Source organism: Podarcis filfolensis (genome assembly GCF_964270895.1).
Source record: "Podarcis filfolensis genome assembly, chromosome: 10".
In the NCBI taxonomy this organism is placed as follows: Eukaryota; Metazoa; Chordata; class Lepidosauria; order Squamata; family Lacertidae; genus Podarcis; species Podarcis filfolensis.
The window spans coordinates 29,092,568-29,115,646 of NC_139612.1; the positions used below are offsets into that span (position 1 = coordinate 29,092,568).

Consider the following 23,079-nt stretch of genomic DNA (forward strand, 5'->3'; position numbering starts at 1 on the left):
TCGAACTGCTAGGTTGGCAGGAGCAGGGACTGAGCAATGGGAGCTCACCCTGTCGTGGGGATTCGAACCACCAACCTTCTGATCAGCAAGCCCTAGGCTCTGTGGTTTAACCCACAGCACCACCCATGTCCCAGTAGTGGTAGTTAATTGCTCAAAGGCAGCACCCAGAGATCGTTGAACCATTTATAGAAGACTGTGTTAATACAGGCATCAGTGACACAGTGACCCATGACAAGAAAGGTTATATCTCCACACCCAACTTCCCAGGTTATTTATTTACCCTATGGTTCTAGAAATTATGGAAAACTATAAACCTATGAAAATGGTGGATGGCATTTTGAAGACAGCCTTCATTTTTGAAAGAATCAGATACACTTTCAAAGCAACGACTATTTACTCCCAAAAAGACTGTCTCATTTCCTCACTCCATTTAATTCCAATCAGGTATAGCACTCCTTTTGTTTGTTAAACACACACATACATCCTCACACACCTTATTTTCACAGCTAACATTTTCAGAAGATGATGTGTGTCAGATCCTTACTGTGTCAAATTTGAAGACTGCTGTTTTTATCAAGAATAATTTTAACTGCAGTACAAACACACCTTTTCAGGTTTTTCCCTCAGCGGGGAGGCCCATTGGGATATTCTCTGAAGTGCCTAAGCCTGTGAGGAAAACAGAAAGAAGAATTACAGTGAAATCCTGCATCAGAAATGTTAGCAGGGGAGAGGAGATTCCAGTTGCTACTGTGGACAACAGTATCATTTACCCTAATCTTAAAACAAGAAAGAAGACAGATGGAGCACAGGTAAAAAAAATCAAGATGGTTGAAATAGGAATTAGAAGCATGTTCTTAAGCCTGGTATCTTTATGCAGTTCATGTTCCCAGAAACAGTTTCTTACATCCCATTGACTTAAAAATATAAGACCACAACAGGTTTTTAATAAACTGTCTTTCTCTCTCTCTCGTCTCTCTAAATTGTTCTGGAAACACAAGGCATTATGTGATTAAAACACTCAAAGGTTACTTTCAATCATCTCTCTACCCTAAATGAACATAAAGAGCAAACTCTGTTGAGAATTGGTTTGATACATTTTGCAGCATTAATAATTCCTTCAGCTTCTTCTCTTGCCTCTGTGTCCTTGATGTGCTAAGTGAACAAGAATGGGACCAAAAAAAATGGAAAGCATTCAAGAAGTACAGGTGTTTCACATGCTACTTGCTGTGATACGTCAGATTTTATGCATTGACTATCAAAGCATCTTTTATGTCAAATTTCGTTTGATGACCATTTTAGAACACCTTCACACCTCACTTTTCAGAATCATTAAGGTTGATCTCCACCCCAGTACACTAAGCTTGGACTAATTTACAGGTGAAGAATCTGAGTAGAAAACAGCTGGAATTTTATAATGTTAGTAACAGTGGTATTAGTATTAGTACTACTAGTAGTAGTAATTTATTATTATTATTTAGTCCTCCTGTGCCCAAGTTTCACCCCTGGTTTAAAGAGATTAATTAGTTAAATACAGTACAGTCGTAGCTCAGAAGTCAAATGCCTTGTGAGTTGAACGTTTTGGCTCCTGAATGCCACAACCCCGGAAGTGAGTGTTCCAGTTTGTGAACATTCTTTGGAACCCGTATGTCCAGTGCGGGTTCCATGGTTCTGATTGGCTGCAGGAGTGGGAGAGTCCTCTAAACTTGATAATTGTTTAAAGCAGCTAGAAGTTCTTTTCAGTTAAAAAGTAGAGAGCAAGAGGAAGGAATCCCTTACATTTATTTTTTAATGATAAGCATGTGGAGCAAGCCATTTGTGCCCCCCCCAGTCTCAAGAGCCCTAAAAAACTATGTCAGAGGTTTGTGCCCAATCCCAGCTCACTTGCTATCCAGAAACACTTCCACAGGTTTTTCTGCTACCAGCAAGAAGGCCCTGGTCATGAGCAGAGGCTGGGTGCTCTGTGGATCATTTGTGTGGCTTTCACTGTGCAATTAACAAGATAAGTGAGTCCTGGCAGGGATGGTGCCCCAGGGGCCCAGAAGTCTAATTGGGAACCACTCCCCTAACCTATGCACCTAACCTACACCTGTTCATTTGAATTCATGGAAAGAACCCCTCTGGGTATAGTGGTAAAGGTAAAGGGACCCCTGACCATTAGGTCCAGTCGTGGCCAACTCTGGGGTTGCTTTATTGGCCGAGGGAGCCAGCGTACAGTTTCCAGGTCATGTGGCCAGCATGACTAAGCCGCTTCTGGCAAACCAGAGCAGCACACAGAAATGCTGTTTACCTTCCCACCGGAGTGGTATCTACTTGCACTTTGACGTGCTTTCGAACTTCTAGGTTGGCAGGAGCAGGGACCAAGCAACAGGATCTCACCCCGTTGCAGGGATTCGAACCGGCGACCTTCTGATCGGCAAGTCCTAGGCTCTGTGGTTTAACCCACAGCGCCACCCGGGTCCCAGGGGGTATAGTGGTAGATATGTTGAATTGTGTGGTGTCTGGGGAAGGCGCCTGTTTCTCTCACGTGTGTTCCTTTTATAGAAGGCATGAATGCCTACAGAAGGGTTATAGGGTCATGCCTCATCCATGTTTCACCCACCCACCCACCCACCTCCAGAACCCAGAAAGTGCAGGTTCATTTGTCAAAATTGTACCAGAGAACAACCAGAAAGATAGAAGATGTTCAGGAGGTCCAATGTAGGAAGGGAACAAAAAATATGACAATATTTAAAAAAAAAAGAGAGAAGACAAATAAAATGGGAAGGTGGTTTGCCAGGAGACAAGAAGAAGAACTGGACAATGAGCACAAGCGGACAATGACATGGACATTGAGCAGACTGAGGAACAGAGAAAATGGAGATGACTTGATGAGAAAAGTGGCCTTCATTCAGTGCGGTGGGATCCCATGTTGCAGAAGCATCCCCGTGGACAACATAGCCATGAGAGCAGGATCAAATGGGCCTTGCACATGGAAGTGGTACTTGATATGATTGGCTCTACTTCCATGGGCATGTCATTCATATGCACACTCCTACATTCTGGAATTGCACCGTGCTGAAGTGGCTGCCTTTGCTTCTGGGCAAGTGTGTGAATGGCACCTACATAGTGACAGACTCTCTGATAAATTTATCTAATTGGGTTTAATGGCCATGTAAGCTAATGACCACCACTGCTATATTTTATGGTGATAATGAATTTGTAAGTTAATTGCGTGATGTGTGACAAAGGACTCCCTTTTGTCTAGCTGACTTTGTAAAGAGTTTCTAAAGCATTAGGAGAGAGGACTAACCAAATATGTAGCAAGGCATCCTTCCTCACTGGAATCGATACCTTCCACTGGGCTGGGATTACTTAATGTCCCTACAATACTTAATGTCCCTACAAGAAGAATTACAATTACTGATGACTCAATTGCTTGCTATTTAGAATCTGGCTTCTGTTCTTAATCTCCATGCTTTGATCTGGCAGTCATAGATCTTCAACAGATTTGACTTCTGAATGAGCTAATGAATTCGGCCATACATCTTACTGGATTTTTGAGTTTGTGATCCAGCACTAGTTTTATAAGTCTTTGAGAGAAGCTTGGTTTTGGCTCCATACCTTTAGACTTTGGGCTCCAGATCCTGTATTGGTTCCTTGTTCTGAGTGTAACATAGTTTTTGCTGATCTGATCTGGTCCCTGACTTTTTGACCAGAACTATGAGCATTTTCGCCTAGGCATCATTATGTTAATTACCCTTCCGAAATATGAGATTAAAATGCCATGGCCATACTATCAAGGGGCATCAACCTTTAGGGGGCTGTGGGCACATTTGTCATCTGGAGAAACTGCCATGGGCACCACCCACACCATAACCTGTTCTTTTGGCAACAATATAAAGCTGCTTTCAATCTGAATATCAGATGGGGAAAGTGATCCTGTGGGCACCAGACATGGGCTCTGTGGCTACATGTGTATCCAGGGGTGCCTTGATGTGACAGCAAAATATTTGATTATTCCCCCTAACCTGAAAATACTTGCTTAATTTGAAAGACATTCGCTGTGGACTACATAATTCTGTATCGATTTGCAAAAAACAATTGTCGTGAATAAATCTCCCCTGAAGAATATTCATGAAGACATTAAATTTCAAGTGAAAGTTGAAAACCTGCAACTTATGCACTGACATATTTATGAAAAGAATCTGGCTCTAAATTATGCTAATTTAATTCAGAAGAAATATTTGTATGTGACCCCTGTGTCCCATCAAGCCTAGCCAACACAGCTGGAACTGCTTCCACAACTCTTTGCTATCTACGGAGCCAGAATAATTCATAACAGTAGTTCGGTAATAGAATGCTTAATTAGGCAAAACTCCGTAATTGTCTTACTGATAATTTTTTGGGAAAACACAAAAAAGGCAATAATTTAATAGAATCAAATCATTTTCTCCATGTGTGGTGTTCAGCTCTATGAACAGACCCTGCACATGTTTTCACCAGCATTGCATGAAGAGCATGAGAAGGTATAAATCTGAAATGTGTAAGAATTTTGCTGACTAAGGATTGATATACACATGCTAAATTAGAATGTAGGCCTTCCAGTTGGTTGCACTTCTTTAACCAATAAGCACTTAGTAGCTGCCCGCTTGCTAGAAGTACTTTTGGATTCTTGGACTAATTGTTTATAGAGTGATTCTTTTAAATATATATATATGTTGACAATGCCATTTGAATTTTATTTCACCTCTTTTATTCCCTAGAAACAATTCGCTTAGATCATGCTTGCCTTGGGAACAAAAACTATTAGAAAAGCTTCTGTGAACTATTCTCAGCCCATAAGACAGAGTAGGGCAGGCTTCCTCAACCTCGGCCCTCCAGATGTTTTTGGCCTACAACTCCCATGATCCCTAGCTAGCAGGACCAGTGGTCAGGGATGGTGGGAATTGTAGTCTCAAAACATCTGGAGGGCCGAGGTTGAGGAAGCCTGGAGTAGGGTCTAAACTAAGACTAAACGAGTAAACAACAACAACAACAACAATTCTTTCTTTTGGGGCGCATGTACACAGGCAACCTTGAATGAATCTGATGTGCCTTGCCAGCTTTAAAAGAGCAGCCGGTTTGGCATGCATTGCGTAAACTTCAGAACCTTAATTTCATTCCTTTTATTTATTAGATTTACATGCCGTCCTTCATCACAAGATCCCAGGATGGTTCACGGCATAAAAACACAAGGTAACAGCACACAAAAATAGTGTTTTTAAAAAACAAATAGCCCCTACCCCTCACAAACACATTTAAAAGGCTGTAGGATAGTAATCTGTCAAAGGCCTGGTTGAAGAGGAACATTTTCACCTGGCACCAGGTGAACCTCCCTGGGGAGAGCACTCCACAAATAGGGAGCCCCTGAAGCAATGGCCCGTTCTCATGTCACAACCCTCTGGACCTCACATGGAGGAGGCACACAAAGAGGGGCCCCAGACGAGTAACACAAAGTCCAGATCGGTTTATATGGGGAGAGACTCTACATTTGGCATAGTCCCACAATAAGGTTTCTCTAACCAGAAGAGATTAGAAAGACATGCGGCCCACAGATACCTCAAGTGCACCCCCAGGGTGGACGATGAGGCCATACCCAGATTAGAACCATAATACAGAATTATTTTGCCTGCCTCAGTCTCTTATAAAAATCATTTTAGGTCGGGAGGTTCATCATATCTGGGGCTACAAATACTGGTGTGTCTGCACTGCTAAAACAACTTCATCATGGACTTAGGACCTTCCATAAACTTCTCCATTGACATGTAGGCAGAAATGTAAACTAGTGAGGATATGTTCTTGTAAAATAAGCGTAGTTAAAAGAATGTTGCCAGGTAATCATTGCTGATTTTTCTAAGAAATGTCTCCGAAGTCAGTAGCAATTATGACAATTGCTTTTTTGAAATGGAAACAATTTGCTTGTTAGTGCCATCCTGGTTTGCACTAGATATGAACTGTCAAAATTTAAAGCAATAAATAACCATTACCTACCATAAACTCCGTGGGACTGAGCAGAGTAAATTCTTCCAGGGCTGACAAACTCTTTAAATTGTATTTTGATTCTAAACTGGATAACTTTTCTTTCTGGAAAGCATTACTTTTTGTGTGCCAATCAAAAAAACCCACACTACGTTGAAGCACCTTGAGATATTTTTGCAGAGTTTGCATGGTTATAGCTTGCTTGAGACCGGAAGAGAAATGTGAAGAAAAGTTAATATCGACCAACACTTATTTTTGATAAAGGATTGGTCTTGATCTATTCAGTATCTGTGTATATACCCCAGTCCATTGTAGACTTGTGTGCACATAGGCCCAGACAGTTAATCTATTAAGTCAGGCATCCCCAAACTCGGCCCTCCAGATGTTTTGGGACTACAATTCCCATCATCCCTGACCACTGGTCCTGTTAGCTAGGGATGATGTGAGTTGTAGTCCCAAACCATCTGGAGGGCTGAGTTTGGGGGTGCCTGTATTAAGGGATTGGACAAAACTTAGTGTAGTCCCATATCTCCACTCCAGAAGAGATGATCACTGCTATCTTTAATTATCCAGATGAAGTTCTTCGTTCATGTACCCTTCTAAATTTTGCATAAAAAATGAGATTGATCTGTACAGTGGACGCTCGGGTTGCAAACATGATCCGTGTGGGAGGCGTGTTCGCAACCCAAAGCGTTCGCAACCTGCAGCGCCATGTCTGCGCACACGCGTGTCGTGATTCAACACTTATGCGCATGTGCAAAGCACAATTTAGCACTTCTGCACATGCACGAGCGCCGAAACCCAGAAGTAACGCATTCTGGTACTTCCGGGTTTGGCGTGGTGCACAACCCAAAAACGCACAACCTGAAGCGTCTGTAACCCGAGCTATGACTGTATATGAAAACTGGATTGCCATTAAAATATGTATTGTAAATCATTTTTGAGATACCTCCTAGGAAGCAACTCATCAATGAAACAAATAAATAGTAATAATATTGCACATTCTAAAGCATCATTGATAATTGACTGGTTCTCTACTTTATGGAGGAAAGGATGACCTATTTAAGGGATTATCATGTCCATAAAATGGGAAATAGATATGGGGCTTAGAAAAAACACTGTTTTCAAAACAAAGAAATATCTCCTCCCCCACCCACCCAAATGGGGCATGGTGACATGACTATCAATCTTATGCAAGCAACTTCAAATAGATTACAATCAATGTAAGCAGGATTGTGATGGCACACCCCACCTCTGACTTCCATTTATGGACCCTAATTTGTGCGTACATCCCACATGCATACAACTTGTATGCACACAAGTTCTGTTCAGAAGGTCCAAATGACCAGCTGGTGCAATCCTCCTCCTCCTACATTCATCAGTTGTGTCCTCTTTGCTCTAATTTGCACAGAGCTTTCGGGTCATATGCATCAGAGAAAAGAGGGTCATGCTCCATCACTTTGGAGCTGAAGAACTGAACCTGGCACCATATGGATGCAAAGAAGATACTCTGCCCTTCTCCCAATCCCTAGATGGCCATTCCAGAGAATCAGGAACAGGGTCACCCCATGGTGTACCACTACCTCCCATACTTTATCCGCTTTAGGATGTCATGATCAATAGTACCAAATACTGCCAAGGGGGACTATATGCCTACTATCTCCCTCAGGAAGACCATCGCCCAGTTCTCTCAACCAAGGCTATTTCAGTCCTGATAACCCACTTTGTCTAACAGAAGCTTGAGCAGGCTGTGGCCACGCAGCTCCATCTTGCAATTGTAAGGTGCCATGTAAACAGATGTATGTATAAACATACATCTTTAAGCATACAGATATTCCCAAAATGAATGCTGCTTTAGCACAATTTTTGCCCGCACTGGGTGTTTTTCTTCCTTGGAATAATGTTCCCAGTCAGTCAGGGATCACACAGTGAGTATGTATGCATAAACATACAAATAGATATGTGCAGGTTCTCTGATGAAGGGCCATCAATGGTCTGAAATACATTGATTTGCTTTAGAAGAAATTTGCCCACTTGTTGGAATTCTGAACAGATTTGTCACCAAACTGGAATATTCTCTAGCTGCACTTCGCCAAAAGCAACAACAATGATAACGCTGAATTACGCCAAAGCTTCTAGCAAATGCTCAGATGAAGGTCTGACTTCTATAATAAGGAGAGCAGCAAAAATATTTATGTAATGCTGTCCGCATGTTTTATAGGCATGATACAAATTAGAATTAACAGGGTTAGTCTAACACTCCTGCGTCAGCCTCAGGAATCCTTTCACAGTGATGAGCAAAGTCACCCAAAGACAAATCATTGAAGATCTGCATAGCAATTGGCAAGGATGTTCACATTGCTTCTGATACCTTCATTTTCATGGGACTAACATTTCCTCCTGCTCAGTGAGTTTATATCATACTAATTATATGAAAGCTTTTCAGAATCATTCTCTCCAGCCATAATGTTTGATCAATACCATTTAACCTTAGTTCAACTAAATTTAGCCCAAGGTCTCTCACTTATCAATTTCAAACATAGATTCCACCCCCAACATTACCCTCACAGCAAATCTTATGAGTTTACTTGAACTGACATGATTTGTTTCCAGGACATTCAAGGTTAGGCTTGAATACTACAGCAAATGTACCCTTTTAGATTTCAAAAGTCTACAACAGTGACCACTTGCTCTACCCTCAGGTGACACAATACTTTTGGCGGTTCAAAAACATGTCCTTCAGCCAGCAATATGAGACCTGTGCTACAAAGCTATGTAACCACAGTTATTAGGTTAAAATGTGAGGAAGATATAGAGCCAACATGTGTGTTGGGGCAAATGTTTTTATCTTGATCGGTATTTAAATATCTGCATACTAGTAAGAATGCACCTTGGAAATGCTAATTCACGATATACGATATATGATATAATCTTTATTGTCATTGTCCCATACAGAACAATGAAACTGAAAATCTACCTGACAGAGGAAAGGATTGCATGTTTGAACAGCTATATCTAAGGAGCCTGTAAGTCATCTCAGGAACTGTCTTGACCTGGAACTAAAAAGATTGTAATGTCAATGCCAGTCAAAGTTCCCTGGGGAGGGCATTCTGGTAATGGGACCCTGCCACATAAAGGCCTTCTCCTTCATACATAATGAAATTCTCCCACTAATGGTACTCAGAGAAGTTGTCTCCCCTGAAGATCCTAATGCCAAGGTATGGCGAAGGCATTCCTTCTGGTACTTGAGTCCCAAGGCATTTAACGGTTTAAAAGATAAACAGAAACTCATTGAGCTGGGCTTGGAAGCAATTAGACAGCCAATGTAATTATTTCAGAATTTGTAATGTGGCTCTACCTAGTTAACATGGTCAGAAATCTAGCCACTGAGTTCTGAACTAATAAAAGCTTCCAAGTCATCTTCATGGGTGGCGCCATGTATAATATATTATTTAAATCCAATCAGGAAGTTACCAGAGCATGGATCGCATACGAAGATTGACTGATCATTAAGAATGGGTTTCTTGGGCCACCACAATCTACAACGATTTCTGACATTATACTTCTTTTTTTCCACTTCTTTCAAGCTTTTTTTCCCCAGTGTCATATCTTGATAGCAAAATAGTTGGCTTGTGTGAGCTGGTTCCTCAAAAGTGCTAGAAAAATCACTCACCTTTTCCCCCACACTCCCTAAGTCCTATTAGCATGTTATGGAAATGTAATTTGCCTCAGGCAAACTTTGTCTTCAGGCAGCTTTGTTACTTGCTATATTTAAATGATTCCCATACTTTTTCTTTTTCAGATTTCTAGCATTTTCAACCTGCAACACAGATGGAATTGGATAGCGAGCCCAATTTGTTTTATATTGTGTTGTGTTTGCAATTTATCCAAAAGCGTACGGGATGGGATCTCATTGAATTGGAGATTTTTTTAACCACAGTTATATAACTCAAAGGGTACTTTCATACAGCATTAAAGAAGCCCAAGACAGCTATGCATGACACACTGTGGGTCAATTATTTTCCACCTGAAAGCACTTTGTAAACAAGCGGAATAAATGTACAAAGACAACTAAGTATAATCAAAGGACAAGAGCAGCAGGAACAACTGTATTTAAAATAATTTTAAAGACTGTAGGGCACAATGACACCTATTTATTTATTTATTTATTTATTTATTTATTTATTTAATTCCTTCATTTATATATCCTGCCTTTATCCCAAATGGAGATTCACCTAGGCCAGAAAGATCAATAAATACAAGTTTTAAAAATTAATTAAAAGTAGTGCCAAAAATAAAAATCCAGCATAGCAAGTAGGGAGATGCAAAGGGAATACATTATTTGTTGCATTACTACAGAGCTGCCTGCCCATCAGACGATGTGGTTAGCATGCCCAAAAGTCATGGGTAATAGGAGTTGCAGCCCACAACATCTAGAGAACACTTCATTGGATAGTGCTGCGGTACTGAATAATTCAAAAGCAGTCTACAGATGTTAGAAGTGAGAACATTATCTGGAGAGAAAGTCAAGGTGATCTAAAGCACCTTGGCACAGGTTTGACATCTAAGTGGCAAAGCAAATGTGGATATACACGAAAAGGGCTGTGGTCTTCTATTTGTAAGTGTAAATAGCAACCACAGGGAGCAGGAGATGATTCAAACTGTGACTGTGATGTTGGAGGAGGAGGAATTTATTGCTTTATCCCTGTGCTGGTTTACCCATGAACATCACCACCCATGAAAGCTCCATTCAGCAAGTCTAATTCTATGCACACTTCTATGCACATTTATGTACACACTGAATTCTGTGGGCTTAATCCTGAATAAATGAAGCCAGAATTGCCCTACTAAATTAAAAAGGTAAAGGTAAAGGATCCCTGACAGTTAAGTCCAGTTGCAGATGACTCTGGGGTTGCGGCACTCATCTCGCTTTACAGGCCGAGGGAGCCGGTGTTTGTCCGCAGACAGTTTTTCTGGGTCATGTGGCCAGCATGACTAAGCTGCTTCTGGCACAACTGAACACCGAGACCAGAGCAGCGCACAGAAACGGCGTATACCTTCCCGCTGGAGCGGTACCTATTTATCTACTTGCACTTTTTGCTTTTGAACTGCTAGGGTGGCAAGAGCTGGAACCGAGCAACAGGAGCTCACCCCGTTGTGGGGATTCGAACCACCGACCTTCTGATCCCAGGAGGCTCAGTGGTTTAGACCACAGCGCCATAGTCAATTTCTTGCAGGACAGCATCAAAATGGCATGCCATAACAAATATTCAGATGCAAGTACCTATATCCCCTTATTCATGGATCATGTTAATCTAAGAAAGATACCAAGTAATATATAAAGTCTAATTATATATATATAGGGAACCTAAACAAAACTATTCAGGGACTTAGGCTGCAATCCTAAACACACCTACTTGGGAGTATTAGCAGAAGTGCTAGACTGCAGTGTTATAAAATTGCCTAGAGACTGTTTTTGTGTTCTCGTGCTCATGCTGCCTATAACACAATCAGCCAAGGCTCCCAAAATCAGCACAGTGGCATTGCAGTTCAAAAGACACCACAGAGGGATTCTTTTGCTCTGGTACTGGAAGTAAATTCCACTCCCTGAACTGAAGCAAGAGCAGCCCCAAGTGATGGTCATTCAGAGCAGAAGGGAAACTATGCAACTTTCTCTTTTGTTTCAGGACTAGCTGAGCTGCTCAGCCAACCACCTTTTTACCTCCTGGCTTCTGCTACATCACTGCATCGCCTCCCCACTTCCAGGCTGTCCTGTCTGGTTCCCAACCAGGATGCAAGTTAAAGGGACAGCATGCAGTTTGCCATGACACTGCCTCCACGAAGTGCATCTTCTAATAAATAATAATAAACCTTTATTTATATCCCACCCTCCCCGGCTGAAGTCGGGCTCAGGGCGGCTAGCATCAAATACAGTGGTACCTGGGGTTAAGAACTTAATTCATGCTGGAGGTCCGTTCTTAACCTGAAACTGTTCTTAACCTGAGGTACCACTTTAGCTATTGGGGCCTGCCACCACACCGCCAACGCCGCGCGATTTCTGTTCTCATCCTGAAGCAAAGTTCTTAACCCGAGGTACTATTTCTGGGTTAGTGGAGTCTGTAACCTGAAGTGTCTGTAACCTGAAGTGTCTGTAACCCGAGGTACCACTGTATATAACATTGGTATAAAATCAAATAATAATTAAATTACTTCCTAAAAACAGGTCAGAATCAAATTAAAGTCTAATTAGATGGTTTCCCGCAGGGTTAGGGTTGGGAACAGTAAATGCTCATCGGCTCAACTGTTTTCGCTGATCTTATATGGGCCTGTGATAATGCTGGGAGGCCTATTTCATACTTGTTCTTACAATTGCCCTGGTGTATATTCCGTCTTTAACTATTGCAGACTTCCAAGTGCAGGAAATCCTAGAGCTAACTATCAAGTGGACATAACTAGAAGACCACTTATAGCAGAATTTGTTTGTTTGTTTGTTTAAATGCACATGCTACTATTCATTGCTGAAATGGGCTCTCAGTGGCTTATGACAAAAGTCATAAAAACAATTAAAGAGGAACATAACCAATAAGCACGCCAGCATTAACAATATTCAATATAGTGCAGTTGTACATCATGGTCACCCTTGGATCAACCGTCAAGTCAAATATGCCAGGGAGAGTAAACATGACAATACTCTAAGTCACACTGAAGCAAAGGCAATTTGTGAAACTCATCAAAACTATCAACTGAGGCATTGAAATGGGGCTCAGTCCCTTTTCACAGCTTAACAATAATAACACACTAAAACCATTTTCTGATTAAATAAGTATTATACAAGGTTAACAGAAAATCTTGATTGGAATTGCCAGCCTCATCGATTAGGTTTAATTTACAATGCAAGCTGAGTAAAGCCTAATTTTATTTAACTTACATTGTCAATTGTAATTTCCCTCATCGGTAAAAGGTCTTTCATTTTCTTATTCTGTATGATTCTATTTTTAGGTAGTCAATGCTGTCAACCAAAAGAGAGCCTTCCAAAGGATTTTGCTCAAAATTGTTTTGTTACTACAAAAGCCCCATCCTTACTGGGAAAATGTGCTTTCAAAGAAAAAATGACAGATGCTTGAAAAAATGGCACAATGGAACCTCAGATCTGCTGATTCCAGGTTAACAAAAAAGATACTGAGCTAAAAGCATCTGGTGCTTCATTCTGTTGGAGGTCAACAAATAATTCTACATAAAACACCCACATGCTCACAAAAACAAAGCACTTAAGAGGTCACAATGAATACTGGCAAATCACTTGGGCTCTCCATTTTATTTACTTGGTCTTCGTTTTTCTTTCTGAAATTTCATGCAAACCGAACTAGAATTCTTTGATACAAAGCCTAAATCAACTTAACTCCCCACGTATATTCAAATCTGAAAAGGACAAAGTAGAACAGCAAAATATAGACAAATCTGACATCTTTGGAGAGACAGCCATTTCTTCTCTTCAGAACTGATTTGGAATTGTGTCCTGGACTAGGTACTACTGGCAACCGGGGACCAAATCTAGCCTCTATGAACTTCCCATGTGGACCCAGTATACCTCTTTTTGCAACAAATAATAATTTCTCTCACAGCATGTACACACAGATGGTGAAGGTGATGGTGACGATGCACCTCAGCAATGTTCTCCGAAACTGAGACCAAGACATAATAGGACTCTTAAACTTTCCTTCCTGCAGTATGAACAGGAAGAGTAGCACCCCCATAGTTTGCGCCTCTTGTCTTTGTCCATGGAGTTTTCTTGGCAGGGATACTGGAGTGGCTTGCCGGTTCCTGCTCCAGGTGGATCACATTTGGTCAAAACTCTCCACTATGACCTGTCCATCTTAGGTGGCCCTGCACGGCATAGCTCATAGCTTCTCTGAGTTATTCAAGCCCCTTCGCCACGGCAAGGCAGTGATCCATGAAGGGGATCACTGCCTCTTTTGAATTATGGTGTTGGAGGAGACTCTTGAGAGTCCCGTGGACTGCAAGAAGATCAAACCTCTCCATTCTTAAGGAAATCAGCCCTGAGTGCTCACTGGAAGGACAGATCCTGAAGCTGAGGCTCCAATACTTTGGGCACCTCATGAGAAGAGAAGACTCCCTGGAAAAGACCCTGATGTTGGGAAAGATGGAAGGCACAAGGAGAAGGGGACGACAGAGGACAAGATGGTTGGACAGTGTTCTCGAAGCTACCAGCATGAGTTGGACCAAACTGCGGGAGGCAGTGGAAGACAGGAGTGCCTGGCATGCTCTGGTCAATGGGGTCATGAAGAGTCGGACACAACTAAATGACTAAACAACAACAACAAGTTTGTGCCTCTGCTGCTTATGGGCACAAACAGCTCAAGGTATAGGGGAACAGTACTGAACTGCTCAAGTTCCCAAAGCAAAGACTTTATTGTTGTTGTATTTATTGTTGTTTACACTGTGATGGGTGGGAATTAAAGTGCTCTTTACTTGTGCCTTGGCTTGTGCAGGGGTGAGTCAAGGGATGGAGCCCACTTGCTGACATATCAGTCCTCAGTGGGAAAGATGGCATGGGTATGGATTATCTCAAGGACTCTACTTAAGCCCACCACATTCACAATCAGTTTAAATGTTTTCTTTCTGATACATTTGGAACACAGAAAGAAGAATCCACCTTACACCAGATGAGACCACTGCTTGGACCTTCCCATTGGCATCTTTAATTGAAGATGCTTAATTTGGATGGGCACCCGAGTATCTTCCAGATATGCAAGAAACCTAAATTAGAAACCGTTCAAGATTGGGAAGGTATATAAACATATGAACACACGTAAGATAAATGAAGATAACCCCACTCAGTTACCAATATGCCTGATGAGCATTTACTGTTCCCAACCCTAATCCTGCAGAAAGCCATCTAATTAGATTTTAATTTGATCCTGACTTGTTTTTAGGAGATAATTTAATTATTGTTTGATTTTATACCAATGTTATACATTTGATGTTAGCCGCCCTGAGCCCGGTTTCGGCCAGGGAGGGCAGGAAACAAATAAAAGTTTTGTTTTTATTATTATTATTATTATTATTATTATTATTTCCAGGCTTTTCTGAGTAGAGTGATCAGAAGTCATGAAATCTGGAAAGAAAAGACAGGGTTTGAAACAATTTTAGAAAAATTTAAGATGTACTAATCTTAAATTAGTACATCTAAGATGTCCTAATTTTAGATGTATCTAAGATGTACTAATTTTATCATTAAAACACATAGAAATATAGTACATAGGTATGTGTTGAAATGAAACAAAGACATGAATACCGAAATTTCATGTGAAATCTGGGGATTTTTGTTCCAAAAAGGTTCAGATTTCTCAGTAGCAATGAGGTATGAATAAAATTTTATCAAAATGATGACTCAACAGTATGGGACTCAATGGAAAAACAAAATGATGAGTAAAGTGGGAGATCAAAAGTGCTAGATAGCTCATAATGATAATGGCAGCTTTTTCATATGTGGCAAGGATGTAAAAAGAAACAACTATTTTGGCAAATAATAACTGAACTGCTCAGGGTAATGTTCAAGTTACAGATAAATGCAGAGCCACTGTTGTGCCTATTAAATTATAGACAAGGAAATGACAGTACATGGAAATATCAAACACAGATTTTCGTACATAGTGACTACTGCAAGGATATTATATGATAAAATGGGGTGAGGGACAAAGCATTAAAGAAACTTGAATTATTTCAGAAAATGTGGGCTAGCAATTATAAATTATAAAGTTATCTGAGATGCTGAATCCTTATCAGATTACTAAAGAGAAAGCAAATGGATCCCAGCCTCTATCTATATCATCATCCATCCATCTATCTGTATGTATGTGCGCACGCACACACACACACTGTGTGTTACAGATATAAGAATAGATGGTTTGCTGCCATAAATAATCTTTTAGATAAAATTGAATTTGTATTTGTAAATCTATGATTATGTGTCTATATGTGTTCTTCTATGTATGTGTACAAATCTAAATATTTTTAATTAAAAGTTGGAAATCGTGCTAATGAGGGATCAGTGAGAGTGTGAATGGATGTATGTTGTGCATATGTATGTACACGTATTTCAATATCTATATAAGCATGAATAAAATAAGTATTATATAATATATTCTATTCTATTCTATTCCCCATTGTAGTAGGGGAAATTGTTTTGCAATATTAAGCAAAATTGCATTTAAATATGCATTCTGTATTAGGAAAAAAATGCATTAAAATGCTGAAGAAATTTCTGCAGGACTTTTAAAAAAAATAATAATAATACTAACAGCTATGGAAATGTAGTGATCTGAACTTAAGGTTGGAAAATGAGAAACCAAGAGAGAGAGAGAACATTCACCCAATCCTTAGTGGTCAGAGGGTCACATTTGTTCCCTAGAGCCTGAGGTTTCCCACCGCTCTTTTAGAGATTGACATGGCATTTGAATTGTGCCCTGAGTACAATAGATTTAGCTACGCTGAAGGGAAGGCAATGTGAAGAAGAGACTTGCTGTGGCAATAGATGGAGTCAATTTTATGACTTAACATCATCCTTAGGGAATCAAATGTGTACGGATGAATACTTATTATGGCAGTCATTATTTATCATTTCCAAATCTAATATAAGCTGTTTGTTCAGACACAAAATTCAGAATGAAAATGTTTCACTCTCTGAAGTGCTGACACTGTGCTTATCAGGATTTCAATAAACAAACACGGCTTTCAATACCTCTCTATGCAGCTGACATTTCCAGCAAAGATATAGTTCTTTATGGGATCACGGTTGTTGTTGGGAAAAGATGACAGTCAGATTAAAGGCTTTCCAATGAAAACTTGAGTTTTATGTCAAGATAAAAGTGGGAAGGGGGGAGTCTGTTTTATTTCAGGCCAGCCATATTAATCTAGGTGTATTATTAGGAACGAAGCAAACCCCAGAAATAGTTGCAGTCTTTCAAGGCTGTAACATAATCATTTATTATGTTTTCCCCTTTGGATACATTCAGCAAGTGCAGCTTACCTCCAATTAATAGTGCTGAATTTTTTGAAAACAAAAATGGGAGAAAAATAACTCAATCCAGGTATTAGAGCTTCAGGTACTGGGGTTTCCACAAAAGATGAAATAAAAACGATGGCAGACTTCTTTTGAAAAACAATACTCACATTCTGCTCATATAGAAGTTTAATATGCTCCCATGGAAGAACGGCCTTTTGTGTTTCCAGGAATATAAGAAAGGATTTGCGAGCAACTCCCATGCACACTTTCCATGCTCAAAATGCACCAACATCAAATGCAATAGATGCTATTATTTGTTTCCATTGAACAAAAGGTTGGAATGCACTCAGGTTGTTGAATTCATGCTGGGTTTTAGAGTGGTGCTTCTTGCAAAGTCTCCTTTATTTCTCAGGGCCCTAAGTAGCCAATCAAGAGCTTATACAATGTATAGAGCATGCTGCATCATGCCAAAGGACCATCTAATGCAACATCCTGTTCTTACAGTGGCCAGTCAGATAGCTATGGGAAGCCTGTTCATTTCCCCCCCTCAAGGGCTGGTCTTAACCAGCCTCCATAAACACATTCCTATCTTTTTGGGCGTGCTCTGGTCCATGGGGTCACGAAGAGTCGGACACGACTAAACGACTAAACAACAACAACAATCTTTTTGGGGGTCCTCTCCTTGCAAGTGTAAACCTGTGTAAAATTCTCCAGAAAGCAAGTCTCACAGTGGTCTGAAGCAGATAGCAACAGCAGGCCACTCAAAGGTTTTAAACCAGAATAAGGAAACATATCCATGTCAGACATGCTTGGCAGGGGGTTGGACTCGATGGCCCTTGTGGTCTCTTCCAACTCTATGATTCTATGATATGTCTTTCAGCACCATGGACAAGTCCATTCAAGGGATCAGGCAACTTGGTCTTAACTCAACCATTATAGCAGCCTTTCTCAACCTTGGGTCCCCAGATGTTGTTGAACTACAACTCCCATTACCCCTAGCTATCAAGGCCAGAGCTCAGGGATGATGGGAGTTGTAGTCCAACAACATCTGGGGACCCACAGGTTGAGAACCACTGCTTTATAGGAACAGACTACATTTCCTAGGTATCACTACCTTGCTGGAGAACAGAATTAAAAGGAAAGCACTCTTTCCTGGATCCTGGCACTCTGTTGCCTCTCCATCATCTCACATCAGAGAAGCGGCCAGTGATAGTGGGTGAGCTTGAGAAAGAAGGGGGTCTTTGAGGCTGCCCTCTCAGGGATTGCAGTCACTGGATGTCCCAGATCAGGAGTCTCCAGCACATGAGGTCCTTTGTTGCTGATTTTAGTCTCAGTGTCCATGTTACTTCCTCAGAGACAGTGTAAAAAAATAATTTTAGAGACAAAAATTTTGAAAGACACATTTTGGTGGTGCTAATTGACCTTGCCCAATAATGAGACAGAATTTTCAGCAGCTAGAGCCACTTGGATCATTTCTTTTGAAGAGTCATAGCATGCAGCTGCTGCAACAGAACCATCGCCTACACAGCCATGTGTGCTGAAGGTAACACCATATGGACCTCCAGTATCTCCTTTTAGCATTATCCATTTTGAGAACATGAATCCACCTACATTTTCTATGCCACCTGCTGTTAGTGTTGCTGCTATCAGAACACGCGTAGCTGCCGCGGTCAACAAAGTTCTTAAGCACCAATGGGACTGACTCTGCATCTGATTTCCTTATAGCCTTATGAAAACGATGTCTGTAGCAATGCTGCTGAGCCCCCTACTACTGAACAAATTCCAACTGATAAAATTCTCCATACATTTTGGCAAGATCATATAGACAACCAAGCTGTGAGACGTCTCACAGAGCAGTTTGGAACTAATTCAAACAGATATTGCAATAGCGCTTCTATCTGAAGAACAGAGACAACAGTGAGCCCAAACTGAGGCCCACCCATGGAGGTTCAGACCCAATAATACAGCATCCCATTTCAAAGTCCTGTTTAGGGGCTCCACTTGTGCAACAGGAAGGGTGGAGCAGCTGCACTTACAACAAAAAGCTTCCTGGTACAACATCTCCATAGACCAAGTCCTGAGCTTCCTGCTGTTCAGCACTAACCATAGCTCTATTAAGAGTTTTGCTTCCATAGGAAGGCTGCACACATGAGAGCAGAGCAAGACTGTGCCTGCCAACCCTATCGATGACATCACACACCATTAGCCTCACCCTTGAGATTTGCATGTTTAGCACAGGCTTCTGAAAAGAGAAGTCTATGTGCATGCAAATAAATTGCTACGCAGTCAGGAACCCTGGTCACAAAGTTCCTTGACAAATGTTATTTCCTTGTTGGAAGCTAGAGCTCTCAGTCAGAAAACAACCCATCTCTCTCCACTTCTTCTATTCTGTCCTTATACAGTTAGCTTGGAAAATGTAATGGTTTTAAAGAGACCGACAATCTGAGCCCAAGTTCTTTGGGACTTCCAAGAGCTTCAGAATGCCTTGGAGAACACCTGCTTCACCTTGCATCTTGAATCTCTCCAAATCAGCATTATTCAGCTTAAAATTCAGTATTTGTCGGAAATACATACCCCTACAATATGCACATGGTCCCACTCTCTCACCATGAGTTTAGCCTACACAGGGAGGCAAACTTCTGACAGTACTATTGATGTTTCTTTGGATATTTATCCCAAACATCCCCAAACCTGGGATGACAATCATCCTTCACTGGGCAACCCACTGAGAAGCAACCATGGATGAGAGGAAAAGGAGAGGCAACTGACAGTAAGTATGTTTGCATACAGTTCCAAGTAAGCAACTTGCAAGTGGCACTTTGCCCAAAAGATGCCAAAGTGAAGTGTATTGGCAGAAACTCCTTAACAGTTTGTTCTTATTGCTTCTAGGTCCCTTAACACAAATATAGATTAGGAAGCTCTGCAGCTGAAATGAAAGACGGTTCGTTGTGCCCCTTCTTCAGAGTGATTTAAAAAAAAATACTTAAAAACTATAACAATTATATTATTACTAAAAACTCAGGTATTTGTTTTAACAGTCCCATGAGAAATGAGGACAAACTGTTAATGTTTATTGAAGTGTTGCTAAGTGCTACATAACACTTAAGCAGTGCTGAAGGACTGGCACTTGTGCTATATTAATCATATTATGTCAATCATGGGTAACATATGGTATTATAATTTCACCAAGCTTGTTTACAAAAGATGTGAGCAGGTGTTATTGGTTGAATGCCAAATGTTTGCGTGCTTTACCAAAATGTTCTCTTTCAAAATTGTTTTTCAGTCAGTCAACAGTCAGAAAAATATTAAATGTTAATGTTTTAAATATTTCATATTTAATAAGGCTGTGCTGGCGGTGGCATTTTTAAGAACAATATTAACTGAAAGTGAAAGATTTCAGTACTCTATCAAACCCAATAAATTCTCAAAACTGGACGAATGGGCAACTCAATGGTATTTGTGATTCAGCAGAAGTGAATGCAAACTGATGTACACCGAAGCAAAAATTGCCACTTCACATTGCCACTGCAGAGGTCTAAATTGGTTGTTAACCATCCAAGGGTATCAGTGAAAATGTCAGCTCAGTATCTTCAGCAAAGAAAAAACGCAGATCCAGTTTGAAGATACGTAAGAAAGTGACTGAAAATAAACACATTATCACACCATTAGGACTTATAGTTCTGGGGGAAAATGAAGATTTAAAGGAGGGCAGGAGCTCAACAGTGCTTACTGTAAAGAGAGACAGTTAATATCTCAGATTGATAGAACTCTAAGGCTACAATCCTATGCACACTGAGCTCCTGGGAGTAAGGTGCAATGAACACTGCAGGACCTAATCCAGAGTAACATGTATAGGATTATGCCCAGAGAATGTTAGGCAATACATTCAAAACAACCCCCAAAAAAGGACTTCATGTAATTCAAAGCATATGGAGTTGATAAATGATATTATAATTTATATATTTTTTTATTCCTTCTAACAGGAAACTCTGACTGTCCACTTCCAGAGACAGAATGCTAAAATAGTTGGAAGAAGGAGGGACTAGGAAGGCAATTATTTTGAGGGTGGTTTGGATGCAACCATATATGTTAGAGCATGTGTAGGCAAACTAAGGCCCGGGGGCCTTCTAAATCTGGCCCACGGATGGTCCAGGAATCAGCATGTATTCACATGAGTAGAATGTGTGCTTTTATTTAAAATGCATCTCGGGGTTGTTTGTGGGGCATAGGAATTCGTTCCTCCCCCCCAAAAAAAAAATATAGTCCGTCCCCCCACAAGGTCTGAGGGACAGTGGACCAGCCCCCTGCTGAAAAAGTTTGCTGACCCCTGCGTTAGAGCAACACAACCAATTAAGTAAAAGAGGGAGAGAGAAGAAATCAGAGTTCTTTATCTAATAAACACTGAAGATGACCAAAAGTAATATGCCATTATATAATAACTGATGGTAAATGCGATGCCAAAACACAGGCTTTGATAACTTACCAACCATTTCTCTGGTTTATTTCTCATTTCAATAAGATTTTCAGTGAGGCAATAGGACTTGCATACATTTTGTGTTCAGTGTTGGTTGGAAAACTTGCAATGAGGAGCTGCAAGAGAGAAAAGGGGGCTGAAATACTCAGAGAGGTAGAATGTGCTAGAGAGCATGGATTGATACTGAAGCAGTAGCTAGAAGACAAAAGGGTCGCAGAAGCTGGAATGAGAGATGCAAATTGATGGTTAGTGAAACAGCCTGTAATTGGCATAGCTGGATCTCTATTTAAATTTTATTTGATTTTATGGGTTACCATTCAAACTGCAAAGGGTTGGTTTTTGGTTTTTTTTCAAAAGTATTTTTCTGAGAAACTATTTAACTTGTTGCCTTACTGAAACTTAAAGTAAAACCAAAGTTTGCTTTGGAAAAAATAGAGGCATGGTCTTGTTATTTACCCCATGTTACAGTGCCATACTACTCTATCCAGTATAGGGAGTAGGTTGGGATACTTCAAGTCCAGAAGCTGATTCGTTTAGGTAGCCAGAGAAAAATGAAGATATTCACTTGGTGACGGCAGCAAAGCTACAAAGAAGGTGGGGTGAGTCTAGTTTTGTCTGTCTCCCTCCCCTCTTTCTGTGCAGGCAACATCACACCTTCCAAAGCATTAAGCTAACTCATAAGGACTGTTCAGCAGCAAAGCATAACATGTATAATATTACATTTTTGTTTCCCAGAATCACTTCACTAAACCCATACTGCATTATAAATTTCTGCATCTTGAATAAAACCAGTCACAAGCCCAAAGGCAAATATTACAGCTTTTACAGGTTCAAACACACGATGCCTCAACAGTTAAACCCAAATACCTTTAGATATACAGAGTACAAAAAAAATCACTAATAATAAAACGCCACATGTGTTTTTGTAAACAATATGAAGCTACTCCCTTGAGGCAAAGATACAAAGGAGGCAATTTTGCAACAGTGAAACTAAGCAGAGAGGGCAGGAAAGATAAGGAGAAAAATTAATATGGGAGAAAATAAAATCCTAGGTTAAGTGGAGGAGCCGGTGATAATTGCAAACAGCTTATTTTGCACACTATGGCGAAGATATTAGAAGGGCTTACCCAATTAAGCAGTAATATTTTCTATCCCAGAAGGAGCACAGCTGGCCCACATTATTTTTAGCACGTGTAATATTTTGCTTTCTTGAGAATTATGATGAACCGCAGTAAAATGCACAGTGCATACGGCCATTAGCATATGCTCTCTGCTTTCTCTCCTCCCTAGCAAATTCAGATCAACAGAGGAATCTTTTAGCAGGCTGCAAGCTGTTTGACTCAAACCCCAGAACTGTTCAAAATTAGATTCTTGCTCTAGTACAAAATTCCAAACAAAAACATCTCTTTTTCACCCCCGCTGAATATATTTATCCATTCTACAAACTGCCTGTAGCAGTTGTTTTTACATTTCTTCCCCTGCTGATGTACAAAGATAGCTAGATAGCCACAGTTTTTGGGTGTACCCTTCCTACCATATTCTTAACCTGTTAGATTGAATTGTGGTTTGAGGCATGTTTAAA

General features: G+C 40.6%; 1 long non-coding RNA gene across 1 annotated transcript; it reads right to left on the bottom strand.

Annotated features, from left to right (window-relative positions):
* Positions 1-425: 425 nt before the first annotated feature.
* On the bottom strand, positions 426-22,749 carry LOC310744039. Its single transcript, XR_014539371.1, has 3 exons — positions 22,625-22,749; positions 21,507-21,613; positions 426-666 (listed from the first exon to the last, which is right to left on the bottom strand). It is a non-coding gene; the product is annotated as an uncharacterized lncRNA (long non-coding RNA).
* Between the last annotated feature and the right edge of the window lie 330 nt (positions 22,750-23,079).